Source organism: Armigeres subalbatus, unplaced genomic scaffold, assembly GCF_024139115.2.
Source record: "Armigeres subalbatus isolate Guangzhou_Male unplaced genomic scaffold, GZ_Asu_2 Contig1958, whole genome shotgun sequence".
NCBI classification, from domain to species: domain Eukaryota; kingdom Metazoa; phylum Arthropoda; class Insecta; order Diptera; family Culicidae; genus Armigeres; species Armigeres subalbatus.
The window spans coordinates 1-12474 of NW_026942790.1; the positions used below are offsets into that span (position 1 = coordinate 1).

At 42.0% G+C, this 12474-nt stretch overlaps 1 long non-coding RNA gene across 1 annotated transcript; it reads left to right on the forward strand.

Moving 5' to 3' along the window:
* The first annotated feature begins 7730 nt into the window (after positions 1-7730).
* Positions 7731-9245, forward strand: LOC134203549 (uncharacterized). The gene is made up of 3 exons (XR_009977638.1): positions 7731-7989; positions 8058-8128; positions 8227-9245. It is a non-coding gene; the product is annotated as an uncharacterized LOC134203549 (long non-coding RNA).
* The last annotated feature ends 3229 nt before the right edge of the window (positions 9246-12474 follow it).

A 12474-nucleotide genomic window follows, 5' to 3' on the forward strand; every position in this document is an offset into this window, starting at 1 on the left:
GGGTGGGACAAAAGTGCGCATGTGAATCTTCCAGTTCTGATGTCAAACCCATATCTCCGGCCGAAATAAGACTACTTCTGAAGCGTAAAGATCCTCAACCAAGAAAAAAGGGATAGAAAACGAAAATTATCACAAGTTTTAAGGATAAGTTGAAGTAATTTGGTGTTAGAAAGGACTTAACGAACAAAGCACTGAAGCGAAATAATGAAATCGTAATAGGACGAGGGCCCTCCTTAGCCGTGCGGTAAGACGCGCGGCTACAAAGCAAGACCATGCTGAGGGTGGCTGGGTTCGATTCCCGGTGCCGGTCTAGGGAATTTTCGGATTGGAAATTGTCTCGACTTCCCTGGGCATAAAAGTATCATCGTGCTAGCCTCATGATATACGAATGCAAAAGAGGCAGAGCTAATGGCGGCGACACAGATGAGCCCATGTGGAGGGCACTCACAATGTGTGTGTGGATGCAGGGCTGTCATGCATATGTTCAGCATGGTTTACACTATCTGTTGAGTACCACACAGCGTTGATACAATTATCGTAAAGTTAGCTTAATGTGCTGAGTTTATTCATAAATCTGTACATTTATAACTTCTTCAAACACTACTTTGTAAACGACATAATTTGGAAAAATATCTACTAGAAACTTAGTCTAATTAGAACGCAATGGAATAAAGGTATTAACAAATTATTGTACATATTGAATTCATCACTGTTGTCAATTTTGTTTTATGTATAAATATAATTCTCTTAAATATTGCTTAATTGTAACAATATTTCAATGCATGACTGTGATCTCAGCAGGAAAAAATTGAATTTTGTGAAGCCAGCAGGAAAAAAATTAAGCTTTCGAAAGCTCTCGAGCTTCAAATGTCACATGTAGATGGCGCCACCATGGAAGTCGAAAAATTTTACCCACTCGATTTTTTTTCCTGCTCGTTTAACACCAGCATCACACATTTGTAATGTTCTGGAAAATGTTCTTTCTTGATGTTGTATGCACCGAACCAAAACTCATCAACAGTAGCAACCCTATATTCTAGTATTTCTAATCAACAGTAAATACTTTTTTTATTCTTTATTAAGGTGTTTTTAGAGTAAATACTTGTTTTCATCAATATTTGAGGTTTATAAAATTAAATTCTTCGCCAAACTGATCTTACTACAGACCATTATCATATTAGCAAAATCTTAATTTGAAAAGACAGAACATATTGGCTCTGGCAGGTTTTATTACCAGTTTATGAAAATATACGATGAATGAAACCAGATTATGCTCCCGTCGTCGGGGGTAAGAATGGGTCACTGTTTCAACTACATAGAATGCTTGTAGAATATATTGAATGTATCTGAGGGCAAGAAGACTAAAATATAAGAGACTTATTTGAACGATTTTGCTCTACGACCTCCAGACTGCCGGTGAGAGCGATGACCCCATTGTCACCCCCAGACCCATTGTCACCCCCTCAAGCTCAAGCAATAATAAAAAACCCAAATTTATCCACCGGTGGTGATGATGCCTTTCTCGATTCAATATGTTGAATTCGAATTAATGTTGTAAATGCAGTGCTTATTGCCTACATTTCGGCGGTAAAAAGATTTGGTGCAATTCTAGTACGTTGCTTAAAAATTACTTACCGTGGGTTGCGCCACGGCTAAAATGATTAATGATTCAATGTGCATTTGTGTTTTTGTTGATTAAAAAATAAAAATATAATCCAAACTGCTTGATTTATTAAAAAACAAAAACAATAGTGTCACAACTAGGAAATTTGCTCCGTCGAATGAAACCAGTTGCACTCGAACCTGTCAAGCCCTTCTATATGAAACGCGTTTAACAAAAAAAAATATTTATGGGCTACACACATACACACTTTTGGAGTGAAATTATAGCCTTCTGGTACAATTTTGTTGTACGAGAAAGGCAAAAATCAGATCTAGCCTTTATTCACATATCCAGAAACAGTAGTTCTGCTCAGTAGGTTTAGTGTGACTAAGTGGTTGGTCCACTAAAGTGGCTACAATAGTTAAAGACGGATTCTCGACAGATTTTATTCACAAATTATCAAATTTACATATTTTTCAAAACAAAGTTTGTACAAAAACCATTTTAATTGGGTTTAGATGGATACAGATTTTTTGACTTGAGATACAGATATGAAGATTTACTGAAGAAAAAATACAGATTTAAATGTGGAAACCCACTGCGTATCCTCGCCCGTGCTTGAGTTTACACTTCGGGGTTTTGGTTCGGATTTCTTTATACAAGAGGTGGAAAGATATTGCGCATAAGCCCCAAAATTTTATTCCCACCTTTGGGTTTCCGCACCAAGCACTCAGCGCCAGACTCGGCGACAAGGAGATAGTGGTCAAGTTGGTACTCCTGATTTTTTTGACAACTGATGTCGTTTGGTTGTGTGAGTGCACCGGTGTCAAAAAATAGAGCTTTTAGCTAAAAATTTAGTTGTCAAATGCACATTTTGACAGCAATATAGATGTATGAGTGAATGAAATGTGCAAATGCTCTATCGCGGAAGCAGTCGCTGAAGACAAGTGTCAATGGTTTCAGTGACGAAACGAAAAGTTCCAATGCAAAAAGCTTGCGCATAAGCCCCAAAATTTTATTCCCACCTTTGGGTTTCCGCGCCAAGCACTCAGCGCCAGACTCGGCGACAAGGAGATAGTGGTCAAGTTGGTACTCCTGATTTTTTTGACAACTGATGTCGTTTGGTTGTGTGAGTGCACCGGTGTCAAAAAATAGAGCTTTTAGCTAAAAATTTAGTTGTCAAATGCACATTTTGACAGCAATATAGATGTATGAGTGAATGAAATCTCGCTTAACTTTTCAAAAGGACCTAAGTAACATTTTTTTCATGAATTAATTTGAATAGCGCAATCAACAGAAAAACATGAAAGCTTTCGTTTGCAGTACTCAAATTAATTCATGAAAAAAATGTTACTTAGGTCCTTTTGAAAAGTTAAGCGAGAAATGTGCAAATGCTCTATCGCGGAAGCAGTCGCTGAAGACAAGTGTCAATGGTTTCAGTGACGAAACGAAAAGTTTCAATGCAAAAAGCAATACTTTATTTCTGATTGCGATGGATGGAATTTTCGGAAACATTCCCAGAGGAATTAGGATCTTCCTCTATGCAGATTAGAGTGGCCCTGCCTAGAATGGGGAGAAAAAAAAGTCGTCGGATTCTACGGGGCACCCTCCAGGATTATGCCTTTAGGTAAGAATATCATTCTCTGAAAATTTTAGCCCGATCGGTTATTGCATAAGCTGGCGCAATTGATTTGAAGTTAATATGGGGGTTTCAGCCGAAATATATGGGAAAATGCACCTCTGTTACTATTTCGTACAGGAAATTGGATGGAAGAGCCCGATTGAGCCCAGATTTGCAGGAAAGGAAGTTACCATGCCCATGAACAATTCGACATAAAATTCTACTATTGTTGAATAAACTTTAAATCAGTGTTTGGCTGATTTATTTGGAGTTGGGTTGAGCACTGTGAAATTCATTAATTGCCATGAAAACATACGCATGCAATCAAAGGCGCCTGCGATGCGTGATTTCGCGCGCACTGAAACATAAATAACTGCACGTGCGCCACAACACACATCGCAGCTACCTTCGATTACATGCGCTTGTTTTCAAGGCAATTAATGAATTTCAAAGTGCTCAGCCAAACTCCAAATAAATCAGCTAAAAACTAATTTAAAGTTTATTTAATCATAGTAGAATTTTATGTCGAATTGTTCATTGGCATGTTAACTTCCTTTCCTGCAAATCTGGGCTCAATCGAGCTTTTCTATCCAATTCCCTGTACGAAATAGTAACAGAGGTGCATTTTCCCATATATTTCGGCTGAAACCCCCATATTAACTTCAAATCAATTGCGCCAGCTTATGCAATAACCCAGTGGTCCCCGGGATGCTCACTATGAAGGGCCGCACAGATATTTTGAGCTGTTGAAGCGGGCCGCAGTATATTTGCAAGATTTGTAGCGAACTTGACATAAGAAAATGTTTCAAATAGCATCTTGTCGGCTCAGTTGGCAGACAATATTCTATGCTTTTTTTTTTTCAAATAATCAAGTTGGCAACTTATTCTGTAATTTTGATCTCATGTTTTTCATACTTGTTGTTCGTAGCAAATAACAGAGGGATTCTTAAAAACACTCTAAGCAGCATCCGTTCGATATTCGAAGCAAAATTCGTTTGAGTTTCTAAACAGAATCCGTCTGGAATTCTGAACAGAATCCGTTTGGGATTCTAAACAGAATCCATTTGAGATTCTAATAAAAAAATTTCGGGAATCTGAACAGAATCCTATCAGAATTTTAAACAGAATCATTTTGGAATTCTAAAGAGTATCCATTCGCGATTCTGAACAGAATTCCGGTCGAGATTCGGGGCAGAATCTTTTCGGAATTTGTATGAGATTTTCAATCGAGTTCGCTTAGAATTCTGTTTGAGATTCTGAAAAAATCCGATTGAAGGTTCTGAACAGAATCTGTTTGCGATTCTAAAAAGAATTCGAATGGTATTCTGAACAGAATCCATTTCTGATAGTCAACGGAGTTTCTGGAGGTAATAATCCACTAAATTTCAGTTCAATTTCTCCAAAACCTAACTTATTTTGAGAAATTAAAACATTCTTATTACGGAGCAGTGTATTACAACATTATTTTTACCTGTAGTTCAATCTTCAGTTCCTTTAAATCTGAGATGAAATACAAATTTGCTATTATCATAACCCGGGCAATAACATCGTAGTATATTTGCTGTCGGCCTGCATATCATCCATGTATGAAGTTTATGAACCGTAATGATAAAACTATTCTAAATTTATAAATCTTGCTTCAACATCATAGTGATGTGAACTTGACAGGTTCCTGAATACACCGAGATATTGGGGATGATAGAAAGCTTTTCCTATCATATAATGCTTATCAATGGGCCACACTGAGTGTATTCTCAAAAAACCTTCACGGGCCGCAGGAAAAGGCTTGGAGGGCCACATGCGGCCCGCGGGCCGCACTTTGGTGATCACTGCAATAACCGATCAAGCTGAAATTTTCAGAGAATGATTTTCTTACCCAAAGGCAAAATCCTGGGGGGTGCCCCGTAGAATCGGACGACTTTTTGTATCCTGGGCCAGTCTAATGCAGATGACATACTTATTCAGGTTACCGGACGACATCCTAAATCTGCCAGGAGGAAACCTGTTTCAGCAGTTTCAGCTAACGTTGGGCTAACGCTGTCGGTTTTGACATAGCGGTGGAAAAATGCGTTAGAACACATATATGTAAAGCAGCCCATCGTCCACCTACCAAACCCATCACCATCAATGGTTGCCCAATTGCCACCCGTAAAACATTGAAAACCCTCGGGTTCACACTGGACCGCAAATTTAAATTTCCAGAACCTGAGCTACAAACGAATTATTTCAAGCAAAAATACCCGAAGCGGTCGGTGCTAGACTGCGGGTGGCTGACGCCATTATTACCAGCCGACTATTATATGGGGTCGAAATTTCTTGTAGCGCCGAAGCTGAGATGTTGAAACGACTTAGCCCGACATACAATCAGGCAATTAGACGGTCTTCTTCCATCCACTCCTGCCCTCCTGCGTGGAGGCTGGAGTACTTCCGTTTAACTACCGAGTCCCTTTGGCTATTGGATCGAGAGCCATTGGTTCCCTAGAAAAATCCAGACCGGACGGGTCGACGCCCTTCCTTCTTAGAGAGGCGAACCGATCCGTAAGTACAGTGGCCGGTGCCACGCTCCCCCGGTGGCAGGGTTCCACCGGACCGGTCCTCGGAGCTGGCAGGCCAAACCTATCCGGATTGATCACTATTTTCAAAAGATCTTTAAGAAAGGCGGTCAGCGCATAACCAAATCAACATGCTACCCTAACGATGCAATGAACAGTAAAGTCGTGGTCCAGCAAGCCTGGGCAGAACGTTCACAATCCAACTACCACCTTGCAGATATCCGCCTCTCGGATGCCTCTAAAACCGGCGGAAAAGTCGGTTTTGGAGTCTCTAATCGATGTGGTGACCAAAGCTTCAGCCTACCAGACTGCGTGTCAATATTCTCAGCCGAGGAAGCTGCTGCTTGCCAAGTTGCCATCAGCCTCTCCAGTGGCCGCACTTTGATAGTGACAGACTCAGCCAGTGTCATTGCGGCACTTATCTCCCCTACCAACCGTCACCCGTGGATTCAAGCCATCCAAGCTATGGCAGATAATCTGGAAAACTGTCCCATCACGTTCATGTGGGTTCCAGAGCATTTCAACGTACCTGGAAACGAGGCCGCCGATACTCACGCGCATATTGGTCATTCAAGCACCCGCCTCACAAGGAACGTTCCCGGCACCGATGCCAAAACTTGGCTAAGAAACATCATAGGGGACGCTTGGGCTAACGAGTAGCACAACAACTGAACGCTATTCACCCGAAAAATAAAAGGGATAACGACTCCTTGGAAGGACCGAACCAATCGAAGGGAGCAGGTGGTACTTTCCAGATTACGGACTGGCCACACCAAAATCTCACACACGCTGGAGGTCCCAACTTTCGACAAAGCTGCGACACCTGCGAGGGCCTAATAGTGTGGAACACTTTCTCGCGGAATGCCCAGTCTTCCATCAATCAAGAACTAAATATCAAATCAACAGCATTCGCGACGCCCTTAGAAACGATGAAACCGGTGAGAAAATCCTAATTTCATTCCTGGAAGACACGGTACTCTTTCCATCTATTTAAAACCACAGGTAACACTTGATGGAACCCTACGGAACTATCTGACATCAACGAATGAGACTGAACGAAACTTACGGAAAAACAAATCACTCCCCTCATCCTGGAACCATGGACTCTTCCATAACGAGACGGAAATAATTACTTAACTAGAAGACTTTAAGACAAAACCTGCCAGCATTTTTCTATGTATAATTACTGTTATATCTATTTGTAACCACGCTCTTGTAACCGGCGAGGGTGACCCTTAAGGCTCAAGGCTCCATAACTCTGTTTTGAAAATTCGGCACCAACATTTCAAAAGGGCGAAACTGCTTTTGTAAACAAGAGCTTCTCACGTCTCTGGTGGGCTTATTTGTGCTCACCCACGCAATCCAGCACCATTAAATGAAAGAAGAGGATTCGATGCTTCCATCAGTGGTGTTGGATTGCGTGGGTGGGCTCAAATTAACTCACCAGTGACGTGAGAAGCTTTTGTTTACAAAAGCAGTTACGCCCTTTTGAAATGTTGGTGCCGAATTAATGACGTTATTGCTTTTAGTATTGGTGAGGCAACTAGTACGAAAAAGTGACGAAAATTTGAGGTGGGTGGAAATGGGGTGGTAAAAGCTTGACAGCTGCTACATAATGTTTGTAACCGTTGGTCCCAATTTTGTAGCTTGTTGGCTCCTCCACAAGCATCCCCATGTCTCGTCCCCCACGCCAGTAAGAACCAAACGCCCAGTCCGTCCCTAATGAAAGTAGTAGGACAGCCTTACTGGTGGCGATCCCAGCTGTCCGAAATAAAAAGATTCGGCATTATCGTGAAAGGCATAGTCCTTGTTTCATTCATCCCCACCCACACTGTACTATCTGCGGTTTGAGTCTGGACAACCACCCGTAACGGTGTTGACCTAATCAATACCCTGCGCGGAAGTGCTGCCAACATTTACGAAGATGTGAAGAATGACTCTTCAGTTTTTCGTAAGAGGCATAGAAGAGAAAACGAAATAAGACCAAAAGAAAGATTAAAAAAAACTCAGGTAAATAGACCGTCGAGAGGGAGTCGGGGTTTCTTTTCTGTCGAACTACGAAGGCAGTTGTAGTGCGCGCCGCTGTGATCATTTAAAACTTTGTTAAAAGGATAAAACTTAAGAAAACTTGCATGCATATGAAGTGAATTAGTGCTAAACAAAAAAACAGATGCTAAAAAGTTCCTGTGAGAGACTTAAAAGCTAATAGTACGGTTAGTTACAAGTGATAGTACGGTGTAATTCTAAAGCTAATTGTAAAAATTGTATCTTTTGTTACTAGTGAAAAAGATAATAGCATCTCTTTAGAAGCCAGCTCACCTTCAATAGGTGTTAATTTGTATAGAAGAAAAGGTAAATCATATTGTACAATGTGCTTAATTGATATGGGAGAGTGGTGTTAAATGCGCTAGAGAGAGTGATAATATGGTGTGCTAATTGCTACGGGGCAGGCCCGATTCTGCTTCCGGGCCTTTTCTTTTCTTTTTGTGCCCACGGGTGTGACCCCGGAGGACATTCTATTCCGCAGTGCCATCCAGAAACTAGTTCGCGATCCCAAAACTGGAAGAAACTAGTTGGCGTGGCTTGTGTCAGTTTTCGGTGAGGCAAAGTACATCAGGGAACGGAATCAATCACCGTCCGAGCCGCCATCGCGCCCCCTGGGAACGCTATCCTGTGCAAGTCGCCATTGCGCTTGGCTGGTCACCGGCAATCATCTTCCGACCGACATCGATTGGCCGCAGCCAACTGAAACCGCCATCTCGCTTGCCTGGTCGCCGGCAAGCATCTTCCAGCCGACATCGATTGGCCGCAGCCACCTGAAACCGCCATCTCGCATGCCTGGTCGCCAGCGATCATCTTTCGACTGACATCGATTGGCCACAGCCATCAGAAACCGCCATCTTGCCTGCCTGGTCGCCGGAAATCAGCTTTCGACCGACGACGAATAACTCTCGACCTTCAGCAATCGCCATCGCTCCATTTGGGCCACAGGCCTACAGAACGAGTGGCGAATAGCCCCCCCCCCTCCAGCACGCGAAGGGGAAGTGGACCCGGGTATCCAACTGTAAACCGTCTGGCCATCTCTAGAACCCGCCGCCGGTGCTCACCACGTCGCACACTCTCCACCGCCCAGCCATCTACGAACTTCCAAGACGATCCGAAGCAATCAGGCTCACGAAATCCTCGCATACCGCTGGAGGTCATCCATCGCCATCGACCCAATGCTAGCCGACGAGACCATCGCTGCCTGACAACCCCCGTAAAAGCGCAAGTACACCATTTCTCTCTCTCCATATAATATGCCCAAGGGGCGAATAAAATCATAATGTTAAGACAAAGTATTGAGTCAGGTCATTTATGAGCAGCACTCCCTCATTGCATATGCATGGTATTGTTCCGTTCCGTACCTGAATGGTATTCAAGCCTTGGTCTTGGTAGTTCACCTGGATAAGACTCCGTTACCTCGATTTTGGTCCACCTTGGTCGATAGAACCGGTTGGCTGACACTTCTCCGCAAGGTTTTCAACTTTTATCGCTCCTGCTTAAGGTAAGTGAAGAGTGGGGCAGTGGGTAAAACGGTGCTATACAATTAAACGACCCAGTGCTCGACAATTTCCCACACTCAATTCCTTCTGAGCAGCCGAGAGGCTTACAAAATGGCGCCCAACTAAAATTAGTAGCATACGTAAATTCCATTCACCGCCCCCTAGCGGAGGGGAAGAAAAATACTTTAGGTTTTTTTTAATTGAATTTCGTTCTCCTACCGAATCAGTCTTTGAGCAACATGGATTTAGAGTTTGAAGTTCAATACAAGCGTTTAATGGTTCATCATTTGGAAAAACATGAAATTGAACATGAGCTGGTGATTAGAGCAGTGCAATTTGAATCGTCGGAGTCTCGATCTGCCATTCAGAGAAAGCTTCGGGACCGTATGAAAGAAGAAAGAGAAAAGAACGTGATCGATATAGATTTTCTCAGGTGCAATGTAACAGTGGATGCGGAAATCAAACAAATTGATACAAACGTGGAACAAATAAGGGATTATTTGGAACATAAAGTTCGGTTTGAGGGTTTTAAAGAAAGTTTAAAATCCCGCCTTGTGCACTACTTTGGACGAGTTCGCCGTGCCCAAGAATTTGCTGAGTCAGATGATGATCTCACTGATTTTGACAAGCTTCTCAGTGCTATACGAGGGCTTATGAATACTCATTTTTCGATTTTCTCTCCGTTAAAAGAAGTTAGGGAAGAAGTTATGCAAGAAATAGCCCGTTCTGTTTCGAATATACGAATGAATATAAACTCGGAGAATAATCCATCCCAAAAGGGACACAAACTGACCAAAAAGGGGTCCAAAGATACGGAAATTCGTAGCTTAGTACCGTCAGAGGAAGAGGATGACAATGAAGGTAGTGCTTTAGGAGCCGTGGGTCTTCCGGAGGCTCCAAAACGTCGCGAGTTGAAATCGTTCAAGCAGCCGTCCAAGACAAATGTCTCAGCACTCCCGGGAGCGCTCGCGTCGTGGTATCCTTTCGCGTTTCCTCCGTATCCATATGGGTGGCCACGTCAAGACGTCAGCCCGGATACAAATCGTTCGGAAAAGTTCCTTCGCAAGTTTTCGCTCAATAAAATTTCAAAGTCGAAGCCGATTCCTCCGGCTGAGACATCGGATTCACTTTCCGAGTCCGAACAGGGTAGTTCTGCTTCGCAGTCAGATGCTCCGGTGGCGAGACCCTACAGACATCGTCGTCGTCGTGAACAACCGAAAAGTAGACCGGTTTCCGAGTGGAATATTAGGTATGACGGGAGAGATAATGGACAGAACCTGATGAAATTCATCAAAGAGGTGGAGTTCTACGCGAAATCGGAGAACGTGTCAAAACGAGAACTATTTCGGTCCGCGATATACCTTTTCAAAGACCAGGCCAAGTCGTGGTTCATGTCCGGTATGGAAAACGACGAATTCGCGAATTGGAACGAACTCGTGACGGAACTCAAAAGTGAGTTTCTTAGTCCCGATCACGATCACGTGACCGAGATTAAAGCTATTTCGCGGAAACAGGGTCCGAAGGAGAAATTCTCTGATTATTTATCGGAAATGTTAAAGATTTTTAATTCTCTCACTAAACAGATGTCGGAGAGAAAAAAGTTCGAGATAATTTATCGTAACCTACGTTCGGACTATAAAGGTCACGCGGTCGCGTCAAATATTGACAATTTAGCCGATCTGAAGAGGTTTGGGAGACAGTTAGATGCTACCTACTGGTACAAATATTCTCCAAACACGCAGGATCAGCACCCGCCGCGGCACTATAGGATTTCGGGCGGTCATTAATCGAAAATGTCATGTCTTCCGAATTATTTTAAAATATTTTCTCTCCATTGTCAATACTCTAATTAAGAGAAATTCTGAATTTGAAGTCTCTAGGTGCACTAGTTCCAAAGATATAAGGTGGCAAAGTCAGAAATGGGTAAAAAAGTTAGCAAATTTTCTGAAAAAATATTTTATTTTCAACTATTTATTGAAATATTTTTTAAAGGTTATTGTATAAGCTTTTAAATGGTGTGCAAAAACTAATGCTTACACTGTGAAAAAAAATTGAAAAAAATGCGGAAGCAATATTTTTTTCCAAAAACGACGCTATTTTCAACTTTGATAGTGAAGAACTTTTTTCCTCAGGAATCCCCAGGTTCTTTTATGATACACATCAAGGACAAAGCTTCGACTAAAATGTCCTGAAAGAATTTCTTGCCAGTATTTGCAATTAACAGAGTTAAGTCACTCTGATTTTTTTCATTTGTTTTTTACCGTGTTTTGCCTCTCTCGTACTCCAAGGTTAATGCTCATTCCAAAACGAATGTTTGATAGAAGGCCCGGAGACCCCTAGTGGTATATATCAACTAACTCAGCGCGAAGAATTGAGGTGATGTCTGTATGTGTGTGCATGCGCGTCTGTATGTATGTGCGCAAAAGAACGCAATCGCCATTTAGACACTTATTTGTGTCCGATTTTCTCGCAACAAGTTTCATTCGACGGGAAATCTAGTCCCATCGTTTCCTATTGAAAATGGGTCAGACTGAACTATGCGCTCAAAGGGTATGGTCAAAATACATTTATTGGTAATAACTTCGACTTTATTTATAACCATTTGAGCTCATTTAATTAACTTTTCAAAGGAGTAAATGAATAAAACCCCCAATGCAATGCAGCACAACGGTAACGGAAGGATTTAACAGTTCGCTCATATATTTCCTGTCAAATTTTACCGTTTCCGTCGCCATTCCGCTGAAATGCGTTTGGGGCTTGAGTGGTTTGAGTCATTCTCTAAACCTAATTTTCTGAGCTATTCATTAGCTACTGATGGAGAACTAAATATGAGATTTCATAATATGTAAATATTTATAAATCTCCTGGAATCAATAATTCCCGACATGTTTATTGCAAAAGTAAAGACGAACAATATCTTAGTTAGAACGGAGCGTATGAAATTCCTGCTAGTGTTCATGAATGTCTGGCTAATGGTAGGGAAATATTTATTCACTCATCTACACTTTGAGGTTCACTGGCTGAACAACCAGCGGAAAGTCAATATAAACAGTTGAAGAAATTTAGAACTCATAATGCAAGAAAATGATCAAGAGAGGCAAATGTTGACATTTTCCTTCGTGCCTTACATGAATCAGATCCATTTTAAGCTCG